Below are 19990 nucleotides of genomic sequence, written 5' to 3' on the forward strand. Positions count from 1 at the left end.
CCTGGGCCACAAAGCACCCAGGACAGCCCCCACCCCCCAACTCCATCCTCCCAGAGCTGACAGGGACAAAACCCCATAAATGCTGTGATCAGGAGGCCGGGGGCTGGGGGAGCCCTGAGAAGGGAAGGCCTGACTCAGCCTGGGGTAGGGGCAGAGACTGGGTGGGACCTGGGGACAAGTCCGAAGTTCAGGGTGAAAAGCGAGAACCTAGATTTAAGCCAAAGGCACGTGGCCTTTCCTTCCGTGACAGTCAGATCCAGGGGTGAGCCTGGGAACTAAGCGGCCATCAGAACCTTTACTGGCTCTTTCGTCCATGGATGCGAGCAGGAAATCAGGAAGCCGGAGCTGCTGCCACTGCCATTTGAGGGACACCAGGGAGTCGGCCTTGGGATGCGCGAGCGCTGCGGCTGACAGCAAAGGGGGCAGAAAGATCTGAGTGCTTGACAACAATGTGGTGAGGCCTGCCCTACCTTTGAACTTCCTGTTAGGAGTTAATAACTTTCCTTATTGTTTAAATTTTTTAAAGTGGGCGTGATGCCATTGCAAGTTGAGACGATGGACAAAGGCCAGGAAGCCGTGGTCCGGGAGGCTCCCTGGGCCTGCGCTGTTAGCAGAGGGACGGGGCCTGAGTGGGCAGTGACGCCAAAGTCCAATGATTCCTGGCATGAAGCTGCCTCCCCTTTTCTCGCCTTCGCCTGAAACTGAACCCTGATGAGGCGAAAGGGACATTGGGGAGAGAAGGCTGCTTGTTAAAAAAAAAAAAAAAAAAACAGAGGTGAAATTCATATAACCTAAAATTAACCATTTAAAGTGAACAATTCAGGAGTTCCCACTGTGGCTCAGTGGTAATGAACCCAACTAGTAGCCATGAGGATGTGGGTTCGATCCCTGGCCTCGTTCAGTGGGTTAAGGATCCCGCATTGCCGTGAGCTGTAGTGTAAGTCACAGACATAGCTTGGATCTTGTGTTGCTGTGGCTGTGGCGAGGGCCAGCAGCTGCAGCTCCGATTGGACCCCTGGCCTGGGAACTTCCATATACCCCCGGTGTGGTCCTTAAAAAAAGACAAAAGACAAAAACAAATAAACAAACAAATAAATAAACAAATAAATAAAGTGAATGATCCAGGAGTTCCCTGGTGGCACAGTGGGGTAAGGATCTGGTTGTCACTGCTGTGACTCAAGTCGTTGCCGTGGTGCAGGTTCAATCCCTGGCCCAGGAACTTCTGCATGGGTGGGCACAGCACAAAATAATAATAAAATAAATAAAGTGAACACGTCAGTGGCAGTTGGGATATTCACAGTGTGTGCAGCCAACACCTCTACCTACTTTCATAACCTTGTGCCCACTAGGCCAGTAGTTCCCACCCCACCCCAGCCCTTGGCAGCTAGTAATCTGCTTTCTGCTTCTGTGTATTTGCCTGTTCTGGAGATTTCATTTGAAAGGACTCTTAACAGCATGAAGTCTTTTATATCAAATTTATTTCACTTAGCATAATGCTTTATTTTTTTTAATTTAGATATAATTGGCATAAAACATTATATTAATTTTTGTTGTACAACATACTGATGTGATACTTCATTTTTTGTTTTTGGCTGCACTTGTGGCATGTGGATGTCCCCGGGTCAGGGACTGGACCCACACCACAGCAGCGACCCAAGCCACTGCAGTGACAGCGCCAGATCCTTAATCCACTGCGCCACAAGAGAACTCCGATATTTCATTTTTTAAATAGTTGAATAATAGTCCATCGTATGGCAATACCACATTTTATACATTCATATATCGATGGACGTTTGGGCTGTTTCTGCCTTTTGGCCATTGTAAATGATAGTATGATGAACATTCATGTACAAGTTTTTGCTTGAACAGCTGTCTTAGGGTTCAGAGCTAAGAGTGAAATTGCTGAGTCACATGGTAACCATGTGCTTAACTTTTGGGAGGGATAGTTACCAAGTCCGAGTTGGTACTGCTCACCACATGACGGGCCAATAAATCAAGACACAAGTTGTTGGGACAAAGGAATAGCAGACCAAGAAGACGGTGGGCTAGTGTCCCAAAGAACCATCCTCCCCAAGTTAGAACTGAGGCTTCATTTATATTAAAAGCGGGGTTGGGGGGGGCAAAGTTCTTGGTGTCAGAATCCTTTGTTCTTACAGCTGTCCAGTTAGGTCAGATCATGATGTGCCTGTAAACCTCCACCAAGTCAAGTGCTATTGCAGGAGTTCCCGTCATGGCGCAGTGGTTAACGAATCCGACTAGGAACCATGAGGTTGCGGGTTCGATCCCTGCCCTTGCTCAGTGGGTTAACGATCCGGTGTTGCCGTGAGCTGTGGTGTAGGTTGCAGACGCGGCTCGGACCCTGCGTTGCTGTGGCTCTGGCGTAGGCCGGAGGCTACAGCTCCGATTCAACCCCTAGCCTGGGAACCTCCATATGCCGCGGGAGCGGCCCAAGAAATAGTAAAAAGACCAAAAAAAAAAAAAAAGTGCTATTGCAGTGGTATCTCTACATGTATGGAAAACATTTTATCTCTGTATGACCCTTAAGGGTCAGAGCCTTGAAAAGGAACTATGCTGCATATTTCAAGCTATCATTCTTAACTTGTAACAAAAACAGTAGAACACAAAGGTTAAAGTAAAAGAAACAGATCCACTATGGAGTCGGATTTGTCCTACCCTGTTACACCTCCAGACCAGGCAGTGGGAGGAGCCCCCATCCCTGTGGTGGCCACTGACAGCTCATGACCAAGAGCTGCATCTAAAGAGGTTCAGCCCCCAGGCTGTTAGCCCAGAGCCTGGTGTTCACGTCCCAAATGGCAGCATGAGATGGGGAGGCCAGGCTAGAAGGAACTTCCCAAGGAGCTGCCCCAGGAGGAGTTATAAAGAGGGGCCACAGAGGAGCTGTCGGCTTGCAAGCCAGTGTTCCCAGAGGCGCCCGGCTCTTGCTTACTTACCTGCTCACAAACCTCCACTCGGAACAGGGATCCTTGGCACGGGCTGAACCCAGGCCCCAGTTCCTGCTTTGTCACTCCAGGTTCCGTAGAGGCAGGATCACTGCTCTGAGTCCCAACCCACGTGGCTGGGGTCCTTCCCTTGGGTGGTCCGTGAGAGGCCCTTCCCCTGGGGGCCAGACCACATCCCAGGGCCACCGGGTCAGGGCGTGCAACACACAGCCACTCCTGGCCTTCTCTGTGCCAGGCCCTGGGCTGGGAGCCAAGGATTCAGCGAGAACAATTTCACTCACGCATGGACTGGACCTCCATGTGGAGCTCGTAATCTGAAGGGAAGGACAAGAAGAAATTTTAAACTACTACAGTGAGATACTGCTCACACCCAGCAGGATGGCTATAATCAAACCGACAAATAGTAACAACTGTTGGCAAGGACGTGGAGAAATTGCAATGTTCCCTGTGCATTTCTGGGGCAATGGGAAAGGGTGCGGCCACTTTGGAAAACAGCCGGGCAGTTGACCCAGCAATTCTGCTCCTAGCTATAGACCTAAAAATCCCTGGAAATAGATGTTCACACAAAAACTTGTGCACCAATGTTCACAGCAGCATTATTCACCATAATCCAAAAGTAAAAACAACCCCAAGGTCCATCTGCTGGTGACTGAAAAAAGAAAACGTGTTACGTACATACAATGGAATATCACTCAGCCCTGAAAAGGAATGAAGTACTGATTCGTGCAACAACATGGAGGAACCTTGAAAGCATGATGCTGCGTGAAGGGAGCCAGACACAAAAAGCCACGTATGGTACGATGCCATTTATCTGTCATGTCCAGAACAGGCAAATCCATAGAGAAGAAAGCAGATGAGTGGGTGCCAGGGGCTGGAGGCGGGAGGGATGGATCGTGACTGCTAATGGGCATGGGGTTTCCTCTGGGGGTGAAGAAAATATTCTGGAACGAGAGAGAGATGATGGCCGCACTAAACCATCATTTTAGTTGCAAGATATGGTTGCATATACTAAACGCCACCCCCTGTGTAGGTTAAGATGGTTATATCTGAATTTCGTCTCAATGGAAAACAAATACGTGACTTGATTTCAGCAGCGATTAGTGCTACGTAGACTTTGAAAGAGAAAAACCAGGGTGGGGCGGGCTTTAGCCAGGGAGTCAATAAAGGCCTCTCGGGGAGGATGGTGTCTAAGCTGAGACTTGAAAGTAATGAGCCTGGCACGCTAAGAGCCGGGGGAGGACCACTTCGGGGCAACGAGACGAAAAAGACTTGGACTCCATCTTCACAGCCCAGTGCGGGGGACACACGCGGAGTGACACTGACCTGGCCACTCCGAGAGGCACAGAGGATGGTGGGGTGGCACCGGAGGACGCCCGCCCTGGGTGAGCAGATAAGGGCAGGGAAGGGGGCCGTTCCTGAGCTGGGCCTTGAAGAATGGGGCAGGACTCTGCCAGGGCAGGAAGGGGGAAGCCTGAAATCCTGTGGCCACAATGCTGAGAAGGAGCGTCACCTTCTGGTCCCCAACTCCGGCCCCAGCCAGTTCGGGTCACACTAACAGGCAGGGGCTCGGCAGCACCCGTGGGCATCTTGGCCACGGGCTGGGTCAGAGCGGATCTGGGAGGGAGGGCAAAGCCAGTCCTTTCAGACCTGCTTTTTCCTGCTTTCTACGGTGTCTGGGGGCCTGCGGAGTCCAGGCGAAGAGACCAGGCCGGGGCTTCCTGACTCACAAGTAGGTTGAGTTTATTGTTGGCACACAGCTAGTCCACCCACCCCATTCCTACTTAGGTCCGGAGACCAAGGGTTCAGCGCCGCGGCCCACAGCCTGCACGCAAAGTGCTGTGAGCCCTTGACCTTCGGCGTATTGATACAGCCACCAGGCCGGTGCTATGGGGGTGGGCAGTTGCTGGCCACGTTTTGCAATCTCAGTGTCGGTCAGTCTTTCTGCTCTGAGAAACGGGACAACATTCCGGAGACAAGCGAATGCATGCACATGGCGAGTGAAGGGAGAAGCTCGGCGGAGACCTCAAGGGGTCACCTCGTCCACTGCCCGTCATGTACCCAACAGGGAAGCCCAGGCCCGGAGCAGGGATTGAGCAAGCTGGCGGGCGCAAGGGTCGCAGAGCAGGAGGGTGGATGGGGAAGAGCGCGGGCCCCGGGTTCGGAGAAACGGAGTCTGAAGCGCAGCCGCACCGCTTGCTTGCTGTGTGACCCACACAAGGCTTTCCCCCGTCTGCGCCTCAGGTTCCCCATCTGTAAGATGGGAGCAACGGCAGGGCCTCTCAGAGCTGATGCGAAGGTTAGAGGCCGGGTGACATCAAGGGCTCCGGAGGTGCTCGAGAAATGCAACTACCCTTCTTTGTTTTGTAATATCTGTTCCTTAGTCTGCCACCCAGGCCACGTGACTAAGTGGCCTTTGTACTCGAGCATCGAATTGTCCAGCAGAACAGGGACCTCTGGAGAGGCAAACGGCCCCCACGCATCCCATCCCGAGTGTGTTCCCAACGGGACCCAGGGCGGTGGGCACCCACCGCGAGAAGACGATTGCAGAGAAAGATGAAGGAGCCGCTGGTCTAAGGTCATTATCCGTTCCAGAATCAAGGCGTGTTCCGGTCCACATCGGTGGAGCAAGGCAGAGCTGAAATCTGCTGCCTGGTTTTCTGTTGAGGGACCTGGAGTGCTCTTTTCTATGCAAGAAAAACAGAACAACCCATGCCGTTGTTCTGCCATCAATTCAAAGTGCCTGGGGCGGGGAGCAGTTCCCTCCCACTCCACCCCCCAAGGTTGAGTCCCTTCCAATCCCCAGCCTCTGGACAAGCGCCAGCTAGGTCTGCCCGGGGAAATGCAGGGAGTCCAGTTACATGGGATTTTCAGAGAAACAATACATAATGTCATGGTGTAAGTATGTCCCAAAGAGTGCATGGAACATACTTATACTACAAAACTATTCATTGTTTACCTGACATTTAAACTGAACTGGGCATCTTGTGTCTGCTAAAACTGGAAACTGTGGCTCCAGCCAAACCAGCCGGGAGTTAGACCGGCGCCTGGCCGCAAATCTGGGTCACTAGGCAAATTGCAGTGGGGTTTCAGCTCCGGCTGCCCAGCCCTCCAAAAGCAGGGAAGGGAGTTCTCTAAAAGCCGTTGGTCTTAGTGGTGGGTACTTTTTGAACTACTCCCCCAGCCCAGTCAGTTCCCTCCCTCCCCCAGCCCCAGCAGTGGCCTGCCAGCTCAGCCCTGCCCAGTTTGGAAACCGCTCCTGACCAGGCAAGGCAGTGCCGCCACAGCTCACACCACGCCTTTTCCAGAAGTGCCTACTCACACCAGGCTGTTTGCAAGGCTTTGGAGCTCATCAGGGAGGTGAGCAAAGATGATCCAGCCCCTGCCCTTAGGGAGCCTGAACACTGCCATTGGCCAAGGCCCGCTCCTGTGCCAGACACTTCACCGGAGTCATGGCATTCGGGTTTGTGCTAATTACAGCATTAATGGTCGTAGCGCGGTTACAGCCGTCCCGTTTGGCAGACGCAGATGAAGAGGCTCAGAGACAGAAGCTAAGAAGCGAGGATGCCTGGATTTCAACCCAGGTTTCTCAGACTCCTGGAGACAGGATGTGCCCAGAGGGCGGAACCATGACACCAACACCGCGTGTGTGCCCAATGTCCCAGGGGGCGGTCCTTGCCTCTGGTAGAAGGAGGGGGCTTGAGCAGCTGGCTTTGCAGAAATGGAGGAGCCCTAAGATGCTGGGATGTAGACCCACTGTCCCTGGCTGAGCACAGTGGTGCTGGAAGGAGTGAACACTGGGACCAGAAGGAGACTTGTGTGGTCACATTGCTCAGACTTATGGTGTCCCCCCCAAAGGGGGCACTGTGGTTATCTGGCTTGAGGTCACCCCTTTTTGGAACAAGCGAACAGAAGCTTCCCCTCCCAGGGCCCCCATTTCAAAGCCATACTGCCCTCCCAATGTGGCCCTGCGGGTTAGAGACCCGGCATTGTCTCTGCAGAGGCCTGGGTGGCTGCTGGGATGCAGGCAGTTTCGATCTCTGCCCTGCGCAGGGGGTTAAGGATGGCGCGGTGCTCTGCCAGACAAAAAAAAAAAAAAAAAAAGATCCACACTGCCCTGGAGCAGCTCACAGCCCCTCAGATGGTGACACCCACGACGATCAGGAGGCATTACCCAAGAGGCCAGTCCTCATTCATTCCATCACTCCCGCGTTTCTCCAGCAAGAAACACTTGGGAAGCACCTAGGAGGTGTGAGGTGTGGGCTGAGTGGGCCAGCCCCGCCTGGCCGACAGTGGTGTCCCCTCATTACCCATCCTCTAGGGTTTGGGTGCGGACCCGGATCAAGGGAGAGCCCCCCGCCGGCTTCCCAGCAGCTCCTCCCCTGCCCGCTCCCAACCCCGCAGCACCGGAAAGCCCGGCCCGCACGCCCCCCGCGGCGCGCGAGGCTCCCGGTGCCCTTGACCGCGGGCATCGCCGCCTCTCTATTGGGTCCCGGCGGGTCACGTGCTCGGCCGCCCCGCCCAGCGGGCGGCGGAGCGGCGGGCGAGCGGGTTCTCGCCGTGCCTTTCCTGCCCTTGCCCGCCCCGCTGCGGGTGCCCCCTCCTCTCCGCCTCAGCCCCCCTGCCGCTGCCCTGCCCGCCCCACGGACTCACAGGCGGTCCCTGTCAACTCCCCTCGGTTCCTCCGCGGAGAGGGGGACAGGCAGGCGGCTCTGAAATGTTGATGGAAGTGGGTGGGAGACACGAAGGGCCGGTCGCTGTGAGCGCACCCGCTGATTCCAGGAGTGTGTTCATGCGGCACCTGCGAGGGGTCGGACACCTGCCGGGGGTGGGGGCCTTGTAGGGGGCGGTAGACGAGGGGTGGAAGCAGGTAAGACTGCGGCCCTTGGGGACCCGCCCTTGTAGTCGCTAAAGAGGGACGCCGCAGGCCTTGCCTTTCACGGGTCAGCCCTGTGTATTCAGCATCTCTGTGGGTGTGCCTTGAGTTCTCCCCGCCCTGGGCCCTGACTTCTGCTGGGCACTGTATGGAGGGGCTGGGTGGAGAGAGCGGGGGACAAGAGTCAAGGTTAACTAGCCCCAGCCTTCAAGAAGCTCTAAGCCCAGTGGAGAGTAAGATGGGAAAACCCCTCGTTATATTGGAAGCCGGTAAGTGCTGTGGCGGAGGCGTGACTCTGCGGGCCCAGAGCACGCAATGTGAGCCGGCCTGGGCTTTCTGTGGAGAGGGAGAACAGAGCCATTTACTGAGAAGGGTGGGAAAGCTTAACGAACAGCACAGCCATTTCACTGTCCAGCGCAGCCTAGGGGCCGGCCTTGCTGCCCTGTGCAAACACCAGTGGTGGGAGGTGTCTGGTTAAACCCAGGACGCCCAGGTACATTTGAATTACAGAGAAGCAAGCAAACGGGGGCGAGATGGTCTTGGTTTCAGGGATCCCAAATATTGCATAGCATGTACTTAGGCTAAAAGTAATCGTTGCTTACATGAAATTCAAATGTAACTGGGTGGCCTGTACTTTTATTTTCTAAGTCTGGGAACTTTGGGGAGCCAGGCGTGGGAATGGGAACATAGTCTGCGAAGAGCTCAGGGTCAGGGGGCATTGACTAGAGTCCCCAGACTGACGCTCCCCCTAGAAGGAAACTGTCTCCACAGCATCTTGGAGCCCTGGAGAAAGTGGCGTTGGTGTCCAGCCTGGCGTCTCCCGGAGCCTGCGCGATAAAGGAGGGGCAGCCCCCATTGCAGGAGGGTAGGACTAGAGGAAGTAAGATGAGTCCCACCCAAGGAGTAAAGGCCTGAAAGCCAGAGGCTTCGTGGAGAAATTCCTAGCAGAGGCTCCGACCTCCCCGCCAGGCCCGTTGTCTTGAGGACCCCAAGAAGCTGTGCAGTTTCTCATTTTCCTCCGCAGGGCTGGGGGCAGGGTAGGGGGCACCTCAGGGCTCCCAGGGTGCGGTGTGGCCCCCAGGGACTGCGGCAGCTCTCGAAACCCCCCGAGAAGCACTGTAGATGGAGAAAAGGGGGGATCTGGGCTCATCAGTGGGCACCGATCTTGTCTCAGTGTGGGTCGTATGGGGCCAAGGACACACTAAGTGTACCCAGTCCACATAAAACTAGAACTTAATTTGGCCTAGAATCAGTATGCAAATGGGGAGAAATTGCAAACTAGCAATGATTTTTGTTTGCTTTTTCACAAGTTAGAAGCATTTTAGAGGGGGATGTTTGTTTGTTTGTTTGTTTATCTTTTTAGGGCTGCACCTGTGGCATATGGAGGTTCCCCAGTTAGGGGTCCAATTGGAGCTGCAGCTGCCAGCCTTCGCCACAGCCACAGCAACGTGGGATACAAGCCGAGTTTGAGACCTACGCTGCCACTTGAGGCAACTCGGGATCCTTGACCCACTGAGTGAGGCCAAGGATCGAACCTGCATCCTTGTGGATACAAAGTCAGGTTATTAACCCGAGCCACAACAGGAGCTCCAGGGGGAACTTTGATTTTAAAGGTCTAGATTGCTCCTGAAACAGGCACACACGGACACCCAGAATGGTGGGACAGTGCCTTCAAGGAATCAGAGGCCTTGGGAAGTCGCCTGTCCGTGTCTTAGAGGTGAGTGTTAAACCACACGACAGTGAAACAGACGAGGCAGTGCCCGGCACAGGTTGGGGCGATGTGGCCGCCGCAGGTCGCCCTCTCCACGGCAGGGCAGAGGGTGACACGTGGGCTCTGGAGGGGATTGGCCCGGCTTCACGTTGCTTTCAGAGCCCTGTGACCTTAAGATGGTCCCCAAACCTCTCTGACCTTCTGTTTCATCATCTGTAAAGTGGGTGCAGCAGACACCCGGACCTTGCAGGGCGGGTGTGAGGATTTCATGGCCTAACGTAAGGGGAGATATGGTCAGGGCTCAAGAAATGGACACTCTTGTCAGAATCAGAGCGACCTGAGTGGCCCTCAGACTGGAAGCCGTTGGGGGTCGGGCTGGGGCACGTCGCACATGCTCACACTGCACCTTTCGCCAAGTCGGATTTCTCACCAGCAGTTGGAACACCCCAGACCCACCTGATGGGGGCCTGACTGCACCTCGCTTCCTGCTGGCCTATCGGGTGCCCTGAGCTAGAGGGCGCCGCCTGAGTGGCTCAGTGGGGAAGAGAGTGGGGCCTCTCTGGTTAATGTTTACCCGCCAGGGCTGTGCCGGCCGGCCCAGGCTGGTTAGGCCCGGGTTGTGCAGAGAAGGGCCGAGGGGGAGGGGAAGTGATGGGGCTTCCCCCCCCCCGCCCCCCGCCTTGTCTAGACTCCTCCCTGCGGCCTCCGAGTGAGCGAGCAGGTGACAAGAGGGCCCAGGAAGCCAGCAGTACTGTCCCCCTGCTGCGTGTCACGCAGTGTGTGGAAGTGCTGTGGTCAGGCCCTCCTGTTTAGAGAGGGGGCTAAATAAGGGGTCTGTGACAAACTTATTGCCAACTTATTGTCTCCATTCTAGAGCCTAGAAGTCCAAAATCAAGGTGTCAGCAGGGTCGCCCTTTCTCTGAAGGTTCTGGAAGATGACCCTTCCAGGGCTCTCCTGGCTTCTGGCGGCCTCAGCCTGTGGTGTTCCCTTAGCTTGTGCCCGCATTACCCACCCTCTGCCTCCCTCTCCCTGTGGCTTCCAAGACCCTGTTTCCAGGTAAGCCACGTTCTCAGGTGGGGCGCTATCCAACCCACTGCACACTCCTGCCTGAAATCTGTGCCAAAGTGAGCCCTTCTGAATGGATCTTTATTAGATATTACTTGTGAGGATTTTTTTTTTTTTTTTTGGTCTTTTCTGTCTTTTTAGGGCTGCACCCATGGCATATGGAGGTTCCCAGGCTAGGGGTCGAATCGGAGCTGTAGCCACTGGCCTACGCCAGAGCCACAGCAACGCAGGATCCGAGCCACATCTGTGACCTACACCACAGCTCATGGCAACACTGGATCCTTAACCCACTGATCGAGGCCAGGGATCGAACCCGCAACCTCATGCTTCCTAGTCAGATTCGTTTCCACTGCGCCATGACGGGAGCTCCATGAGGATATTGTTAATTGACAGAAATGTCCTTCAAAGCAGCTTCCATGATCACCAAATTCCCCTTTAAACGTGTTACCTCAGAAACACACCCAACCACTGCTGAATGCCAGGCCCCAGAACAGTACCAGCTCTATAGCAAGGGTTCAAGAAATACTTGCCAGATGCATAAATGGAATGAAATCCATTTAATGGCCCAAAGGACTCACCCTTTGGCTGGGAGAAGCGGGCCATGGACACAGAGTGGCAGGTTTTCCCAGCTTTTAACAAAAGAGTACAAAGCATTTTCCAGACACCTCTGCCGAGTGTAAAGGCAGGCCAGGCTGAGCCCCTCCGGCTGCCCTGCCTGCCCTCTGCCCACCAGAAGCCACGTGGAAAGCCTGGTTGTAAGTCAGGAATCAGAGGCAAATGAGGTTTTTTTTTTTTGTTTTTTTTTTGTTTTTTTTTTGTTTTTTTTTTTTTGGTCTTTTTAGGGTCGCACCCATGGCACATGGAGGCTCCCAGGCTAGGGGTCGAATCGGAGCTACATCTGCCGGCCTACACCACAGCCTCAGCAACACTGGATCCTTAACCCACTGAGTGAGGCCAGGGCTTGAACCTGCATCCTCATGGAGGCTAGTCGGGTTCATTAACCACTGCGCCATGACGGGAACTCTGGCAAATGAGGTTTTTAAGTGTTGTTGGCGACAGCACACATAGCACCGAGACATTGACACTCAGCCCTAAAGTTTGCCCCGTAAAACGACACAGCAGGGATCGCACTGTCTTCAGGATGCATATTTTGCTTTCTTTGAGTTCCCAAAGGGAAGTCCAGTAGGAAAAAAGGTATTTTTTTTTTTTTTTTGTAAATGTGAAAAGGGGAAAAAAAGCCACAAAAGCGTTGTCTGCCTCTAATTGGACGAACTGGAAGGACTGGGCTGCCAGGGTGGCTGTTTTGAAACAGATCACGCTGCACGCCTGCTTACCAGCTGCTAGCGACTCCCCGTGACCTTCAGGCTAGCCTGGACTGCTTCGCGGGGCATTCTGCCACAGCTGTCACCACCCTCCGCCACACTGCTAAGGACCGAATTGTGTCCCCCGCCTCCCCAGATGCTGAGGTTCTAACCCCTGGTGTCTGTGCATGTGACCTCATCCGGAAGTAGGCTCTTTACAGAGATGACAAGGCAGGAGGAGCTGTGTAGCGCGGGCCCTCATCCCAAATGACGGGTGTCCTCCTAAAAAGGGGGACCTTTGAACCCAGAGACAGATGCCCGTGGGGAGCACGCCGTGTGAAGACTGGAGCCAAGCTGCCACAAACAAGCTGAGGAGCCACCAGGAGCTGGGAGACAGGCCTGGACCAGGTCCTTCCCTGGCACCCTCAGAGGGAGCAGGGCACTGCCCACAGCTTGACCTCAGACTTCCAGCCTCCAGAACCGAGAGGCTACATTCCCGATGCTTAAGCCACTCGGCTGTGGTACTGGGTCCCGGCAGCCCTAGCAGCTCATTCACTAGGTCGCTCGCCTTCCCTGCCCCCCCCCCCCCCCGCCCTCAGCTTGCCTGTGGTGTTCCCTGCACATCCTGGGCTCTGGCTCCGGGAAGTCACACGTCCAGGTTTCCAGGGACAGTCCCAGCTTATGGTGTTGTCACAGCGGCCCCCTTTCAAAGGCGCCCTGATTTGGGCCCCGTTTTCTGGGGTCACGCCAGCATCTCTCTGTGCTAATGCCAGCTGCAGTGACCAGTCCTACCTGGCGAACTTCTACTCTTTGGACAAAGCCCACCTGGAACATAGCCGCTTTTGTGAAACATACCCAACCTCGGCCATCAGTTTGGCCTCTGTGTTCCCTGGGCAGCTGGTACACATCCTGACCTCATGTCAGCTCAAATGAGCTCTTCTCGGGGATCCCCGTGCCCCACCCCGATGTCCCCCCCCCCCCGACTGGCCCAGAGCCCCAGCCGTGGCTCCTACAGCACCACGGACTCCCCTCCCTTCACGGCCTGTTGGCCGGGCTGTAATGAGCTGTTTGGGGGACTGTGATTATTCATGACCGTAATCCAGGATTTGCTCCCGTCTAGTGCTGGCCGGACCGTGCCTGTCCTGACACACAATTGGAATGAAGAAACGTCCTAGGTGAAGATCGACGTTCTCGTCCTCCCTGTAAAGCTGTCACCTCTTGTCTGTCTCAGCCACGTCCTAATTCTCTCCCTCCCTTTTAGCACCTGCTACTGTTCAAAAAGGATATTGTCTGGGCTTCCTGAAGGCACACCATGTGACATGGGGGCTTCCCAGACAATGGACACAACTGGGACAATAATAGGTCTCAGAGTGACTGTTCCACCAGGTGAGAGAAGTGACATGGTGACGGAAGTTCTGCTGTCCAGCAATAGGTGCAGGGTGGCGCAGGGTGCGGGAAGCGGCCCAGTGCAACCCCTGATCCAGATGATTTTAGGCAGGAGCTGCTGCAAAAACACATGACGAGTTAACTCCTCGTGTGTACTTAGCCCTTGAGCTTTTATAAAAAAGTTTTCACTCATGTGAGCTACCTTGAGTCTCACAAGACTTTTCTAAACTAGCTAGAGGGCGGGGAAAGGAGCCTGGCAGCTGCTTTCATGCCAAAGGGCCAAATAGCAGGTCTTCAGGGTCTCGCCTTTTTTTTTTTTTTTTTTGGTCTTTTTATGGCCACACCTGTGGCATATAGAGGTTCCCAAGCTAGGGGTCTAATCAGAGCTGTAGCCTCCGGCCTACACCACAGCTCACGGCAACACCCCAACGCCAGATCCCCAACCCACTGAGCAAGGCCAGGGATCAAACCTGCAACCTCATGCTTCCTAGTCAGATTCATTTCCACTGCGCCACGACGGGAACTCTGTCTCGCCTTTTAAAGAGAGATGTGCTAGGGAGGAAGCACAACCCAGGAGGGAGCTCGAGTTTATCACTGAAAATGAGGAACCTTGACAGCACCAGGTGTATTAGGGGCCATCTGAGGTGGCCCTCCCAGAGAACCCGGAGAGAAAAGGAAAAGAGGGAAGTGTGGTCCTGCCATCGGGCTGGAATTAAGGACCCAGAAATAAGCACGTACACATATGGTCACTGATTTTCAACCAGGGTGTCAAAACCACTCGGTGGGAAAGGATGGTCTCTTCCATAAATGTTGCTGAAACGACTAGATAGCCACACGCGCAAGTCTGAAGTCAAACCCCTACCTCACATCATACACGAAAATTACCTCCAAGTGGATCACAGACCTACCTGTAAGGATGAAAACCAAAACTCCTATAAGAAAACATGGTGGTAAATTCTCACAATCTTGGATTTGACAATGATTTCTTGGATATAGAAGCAAAAGCACAAGAGACAAAAGAAAAAAGAAATTCGACTTCATCAAAACATAAAACATTTGGGTTTCAACAGAAACCATCAAGAAAGTGAAAATGCAAGTCACAGAATGGGAGAACCTCTTTGCAAATCATATATCTGATAATGGACCTGTTCCCAGAATATGTAAAGAATTCTTGCAACTCAACAACAGAAAAGCAAATGACTCCATTCTTAAAAATGGACGAAAGATCATCTGAATAGACATTTCTCCGTAAGTGATATGCAAATGGCCAGGGAGCTAGTGGAAATATGGTAAAATATCATTAGTCACCAGGAAATACAAGTCAAAATGGCCACGTGGTATCATTTCACACCCACTAGGATGGCTAGAAGAAAACATATAGACCATAACAAGCCCTGGTGAGGATGTGGAGGCACTGGAACGCTGCTGCAATTCCAAACCTAGGTGCATATCCAAGAGAAATGAAAATGTAGGTCCACTCAAAAAATTGTGCATAGCACACTATTCACAAGAGCCAGAAGGTGGAAACTACCCGAGAGCTCACCGTAAAAGGAAATGGAGTACGTACCTGAAACAAAGATTGTAACAACAAGCATACTGTAATTAATGAAAGAGAAATGAAGTACTGATTTATGTTACAACATGGATGAACCTTAACAACATGCTAAGTGAAAGGAACCAGACACGAAAAGTCACATGTTGCATGATTTCATTTATATGGAATGTCCAGAGCAGGCACATCTGTAGAGAAAAAAAGTAGATTGTTGGTTTCCAGGACATAGTGGGGAGGGGGGGTTGATGGAATATTCTGGACCTGGTGGTGGGGGTTGGACAGCTCTGGGACTACACTAAAAACCTTCGGATCGGAGTTCCTTTCAGGGCTCAGTGGGTTAAGAACCTGAAACTGTGTCCCTGAGGACGTGGGTTCGATTCCTAGTCTCACTCAGTGGGTTGAGGATCTGGCCTTGCCGCAAGCTATGGTGTAGGTCGCAGATGCAGCGCGGATCTGGATGCAGTGTTGCGGTGGCTGTGGTGAAGGCCAGCAGCTGCAGCTCCGATTCCAGCCCTAGCCCAGGAACTCCCATGTGCTGCAGGTGGCCCAAAAAAGAGACACACCGAATGATACATTTCTCAGGGGTGAATGTCATCATGCACCGAGATTGTATCTCGGTGGAGAGAGCATGCGCGATGTTGGGGGTGGGGCGAGGGGAGGATATGAGAGGAGGGGCTTAGCCGAAGCAGGTTCCCACGCGCCCCTCTGCGACCGGGGCTTTCCTGGTGGCGAGAGCGCTCTGAACAGTTGCCAGCGCTCCTTCCCCAGCATCTCGGCTTCGTTCCCACGAGCCCCGGGGCGTGAGGAAGGACAGGTGGGCGGTCTGCAGCTGTCACTGGAAACACGGCCGCTGTGAAGCACCTCGTGCTTCTCTCCCCAGGGGCCCGACGGCGGGGCGGGGGCAGGGCTGGGATGGAGACCCCACGTGAAGACTCAGGGTTAGCAGGGTGCTGAGGGGTGCGCACGCGCCCTCATTGCTCAGTGACCTGTTGGAAGTGACCCCTGGGAGCTCTAAGGGAAAAGTCAGCACCTTCCTCCCACTCTCTCTCGGGGGCACTTTCCCAAAGAATTGCCCCCAGCTCCCCACCCGTGACGGGTGTGCCCCCTAGGAGGCGGCTTCTAGGGCAAGTCCATTGCCTCCTGCTCCCCACGCAGCAGCCTTCCCCGGGCGTCTTCTGTCCTGAGTGCCGAGGAGAGGTCTAGGAACGCGCTCTGGGAAAGGATCTCCCTCCACGGCTCCCGGGAGTTTTTGGCAGCGGCACAAAGGAGAGGTGGCAGTATTTTATTTATTTTGGAAAGGACCTGCGTTCTTGCTTCCCTCATCCTCCAGTCGCCTGGGCCTAGGGCCCTTGGTTAATTCTGGCTCCCCGTGGGAGGCTTTGTTTCCGAGGCGGGACAAGGGACCTCCTGTCGTGGGTGGAAGCTGACCTTGGCAATGTACAGTCGCATCTGAGATGGAGTGTGGGGGACCTTGTCTAGGTTTCTGGTCCCCTTGACTCAGACTATTGTGGAGGCTTAATTAATCTTTTTTTTAAAATTGTGGTATAATACTCATAAGCAGAGTTTGCTTGTGGCATGGTGGGTTAAGGATCCAGCATTGTCACTGTAGAGGCTTGGGTGTGGTGTGGGTTCGATCTCTGGTCTGGGAACTTCCTGATGCTGTAAAAAAAACAAAAGACAAAAAAATCCCCAAAAAACTAACTCATAAGCATCAAATCCTCCCCGCCCCAGCTCCTGGTAATCATCATTCAACTCTTTGTTTCTTTGAATTGGATTTTACTCTAGGTACCTGACATAGCTGGAATCATACAGTACTTGTCCTTCCGTGCCTGACTTCTTTCACATAGCATGATGTTCTCAGCATTCATCTGCGTTGTAGCAGGTACTGGAATTCCCTTCCTTTTTCCAGGGTGAGTAATATTCCATTGTGTGTGGACCCTATTTTGCATGTCCATTCATCCATGGATGAGCACATGAGTTGCATCCACCTTCTGGCTGTTGCGAATAATGTTGCTGTGAACATGGGTATACAAACATCTCTTTGTAACTCTGTGTGCCATTCTTTTGGGTAGATACGCAGAAGTGGAATTGCTGGATCATATCACAATTCTATGTTTAATTTTTTGAGGAGCCATCATATCCTTTTCCACTGTGGCTGCACCACCTTACAGTCCTACTGACGGTGCACAAGGGTTCCATTTCTCTGCATCCTCATCAACACTGGTTACTGTCTGGGCTTTTAGTTGTTTGTTTTTGATAGTAGCCTAATGGCTGTGAGGGGGTAGCTCGCTGTGGTTTGGATTTGCATTTCCCTAATGATTAGTGGAGGTGAGCATCTTTTCTTTTGCTTATTGGCCATTTGTATATTTTCTTTGGAGCAATGCCAATTCACGTCCTTTGCCCTTTTTTTAACTGGGTTGTTTGATTTTTTTTCTGGTTGAGTTGTAGGAGTCCTTTATGCATTCAGAATATTAATCTTTCACCAGATGTGCGATTTACAAATATCTTCTCCCATTCTTGGGGTTCCTGTTGTGGCTCAGTGGGTAGCGAACCCAACTAGCATCCTTGAGGACGAGGGTTTGATCCCTGGCCTTGCTTGGTGGGTTAAGGATCTGGTGTTGCCCTGAGCATGGTGTAGGCTGCAGATGTGGCTCGGATCCCACATTGCTGTGGCTGTGGTACAGGCCAGCAGCTACAGCTCTGATTTGACTCCTCGCCTGGGAACCTCCATATGCCACAGATGCAGTCCTAAAAGGACAAAAAGACCAAAACATAAAAATAAATAAATACTATTCTCAGTGGTATAAAATGTCTAACAACTAACAGTCAACCGCCCCAAAAAAAACCCCCAATATTTTCTCCCATTCTGTTGGTTGCCTTTTCACCCTGTTGATTGTGTCTTTTTATACACAAAAGTTTTAAATTTCGATGTGGTCTAACTTTTCTATTTTTACTTTTGTTGCCTGTGCTTTTGATGTCATGTCTACGAAATCATCCGCTAAATCCAATGTTAAGATTTTCCCCTGTTTTCTTCTAAGGGTTTTATAGTTTTACCTCTAACATTTAAGCCTTTGTCCATCTCGAATTCATTTTTGTGTGTGGTCTAAGGTAAAGCTCCAGTTTCATTATTTTGCATGTGGCCACCAGGTTTCCCTGCACCACTTACTGCAAAGATTATTCTTGCCACATTATAAGGGTCTTGGCACCCTTGTTAATCATCATTTGAGGTTTTACTTGAGAATTTATTATGAGAACTTATTTCTTTATGTGAGAATTTATTTCTGGGCTTTCTATTCTGTCCCTTGGTTTATATGCCTGTCTTAATTATATGCCTCTCTTAATGCCAGCACCACACTGTGTGGATTACTGTAGCTTTGTAGTATGTTTTGAAACTGGGAGGTATGAGGCGTCCAACTTTGTTCTACTTTTTCAAGATTATTTTGGCTATTCAGGGGTCCCTTGAAATTCCATATGAATTGGAGGATGGGTTTTTCTATTTCTGCCCCTCAAAATGCCATTGGGATTTTGAGAGGGATTGCATTAAATCTGTAGGTTGCATGGGGTACTATTGGTATCTCAACAATATTAAATCTTGGACTCCATGAACACAAATGTCTTTCCATTCATTCGTGCTTTAATTTTTTCAGCAATGTTTTGAGTTTTCTGTGTACAAGACTCTCACCTCCTTGTTCACATTTATTCCTAAGTATTTTATTCTTTTTGATTATTTAATCTTCACAAAATTTCATTCGGGTTCAGCCAACATTTGCCAACATTCATGTTTTTCCTCTTTCGTTTCTCCCTTTCTCATATATTCTTGTTCAATTTTCTTTGCTTTTTCGGCCGCCCCACGACACAGTTGAATCTTGAGTCTCCCAATCTGCGAGGGTTGGGAAAGTAGCATCCTGTTTCCCTCAGGGTGAATCAGCCCAGCCCCTTGAAATAAAAAGATAAAACTCTCTTTAAAACTCAGTTTTGAGTAAAACACATTTGAATGTTTCATGAAATAGTTCCTCGTGGGGCTTTTACTTCCTCAAAAAATGTTTTTAGTGTAAGACACTAAAATTTTAAATAAAACTCATAACTGGGGGCAGAGGGAAGGTACTTGTGTGGGGGCCTGTCTTCTGAGGGGCTTTGTTTCCACGTGTGACCTGACTGGGGCCGGAGGCAATCTTCTCACCAAGCTGCTTGGGGATTGAACCTCAGAGCCCTTCCTGAAACCCTCTCTTCGCGGAGAGATGAGGGAGACACACGGGGCTGAGTCAGAACAGTCATCCTGCCTGTCTGGCCCTTGTGGCCAAGAGGCCCTGGGACCCAGACCATCTGGGTTTGTCTGTGTGTGTGTAAGTGTTTTCACGTCCCATCCTTTGGCTCCAGGGTCCACCTAACACCTGGCAAAATAGAGCCTGCTGGCCAGCGGGGCCTAAGGAGGCCTCCACTCAACCCTGCGTTCCACGGGAAACCGGAAGGAAAACAGCAGTAGCGCCCTGGTCTACACGTGAACACAGGATCCGGTCACCGGCGGTTCCCAGGGAGAAGGTGGGGAAAACTGCGTGTCCCTGGGGCCCACAGTGTCAGCTCTGTCTGTCCAGGCTCAGCTTCCAAGCCGCCTCCAGCCAGGTAAGCACTCCCCCCCCACTCAGGGCGGGGCTGCCATTTCCCCCCGCCCCCCCCCCGGGGGGGAGTGTTCCCTGGCCCCACCCAAGCCGTCATCTGCCTTCCAGCAGCACAGCCTTGGCGAGTGTAGGGCAAGCCTCACCACCCTCTCCCCTTCAAGGCCCTGGGCCTCTTCAAAACAACCAAGCGGCCAAGCAAACAGAAACAAATGAACAATTGTCAGCAGTCCCGGGACCCCTAACTGAGGCAACTTGCCCCCCGGCCCTTTAAACCTCAACTCTACTGAAGTGGGATTTCTCTACAGGGACATGCACCTGCCTCCTGCGGAGAGTTTAATGCGTTTGGGCAGCTGTATCCAGTCCCGTAATCCCCACCACGAGCAAAGCCCAGAACGTCCATCCCCCGCCCAAACTGCCCTCTTTGCCCCTTCCAACACCCGTGGCCCCCGTCAGCCACAAATCTGCTTTCTGTCCCTACAGTTTTGCCTTTCCCCACATGTAATATAAAGGGAATTGTATAATATG

The 19990-nt window shown here is 52.5% G+C and overlaps 1 long non-coding RNA gene across 3 annotated transcripts; it reads left to right on the top strand.

The window, feature by feature from the left end:
- Nucleotides 1-8042: 8042 nt before the first annotated feature.
- On the top strand, nucleotides 8043-19990 carry LOC102158739 (uncharacterized). 3 transcript variants are annotated; one of them, XR_014834743.1, is made up of 8 exons: nucleotides 8043-8102; nucleotides 9447-9550; nucleotides 10419-10601; nucleotides 13032-13086; nucleotides 13173-13297; nucleotides 16635-16731; nucleotides 19227-19469; nucleotides 19771-19990. It is a non-coding gene; the product is annotated as an uncharacterized LOC102158739 (long non-coding RNA). The 3 variants fall into 3 exon arrangements; XR_014834744.1 differs by lacking the exon at nucleotides 8043-8102 and having other exon boundaries at nucleotides 8177-9550; nucleotides 10419-10782; nucleotides 11484-13086; XR_299687.4 differs by lacking the exons at nucleotides 13032-13086; nucleotides 13173-13297 and having other exon boundaries at nucleotides 16635-16759.

This window comes from Sus scrofa, chromosome X, assembly GCF_054392235.1.
Source record: "Sus scrofa isolate SSC_HxYL_T2T_F1_AM1 chromosome X, Sscrofa_HxYL_maternal_Yorkshire_Landrace_v2.0, whole genome shotgun sequence".
Classification (NCBI taxonomy): domain Eukaryota; kingdom Metazoa; phylum Chordata; class Mammalia; order Artiodactyla; family Suidae; genus Sus; species Sus scrofa.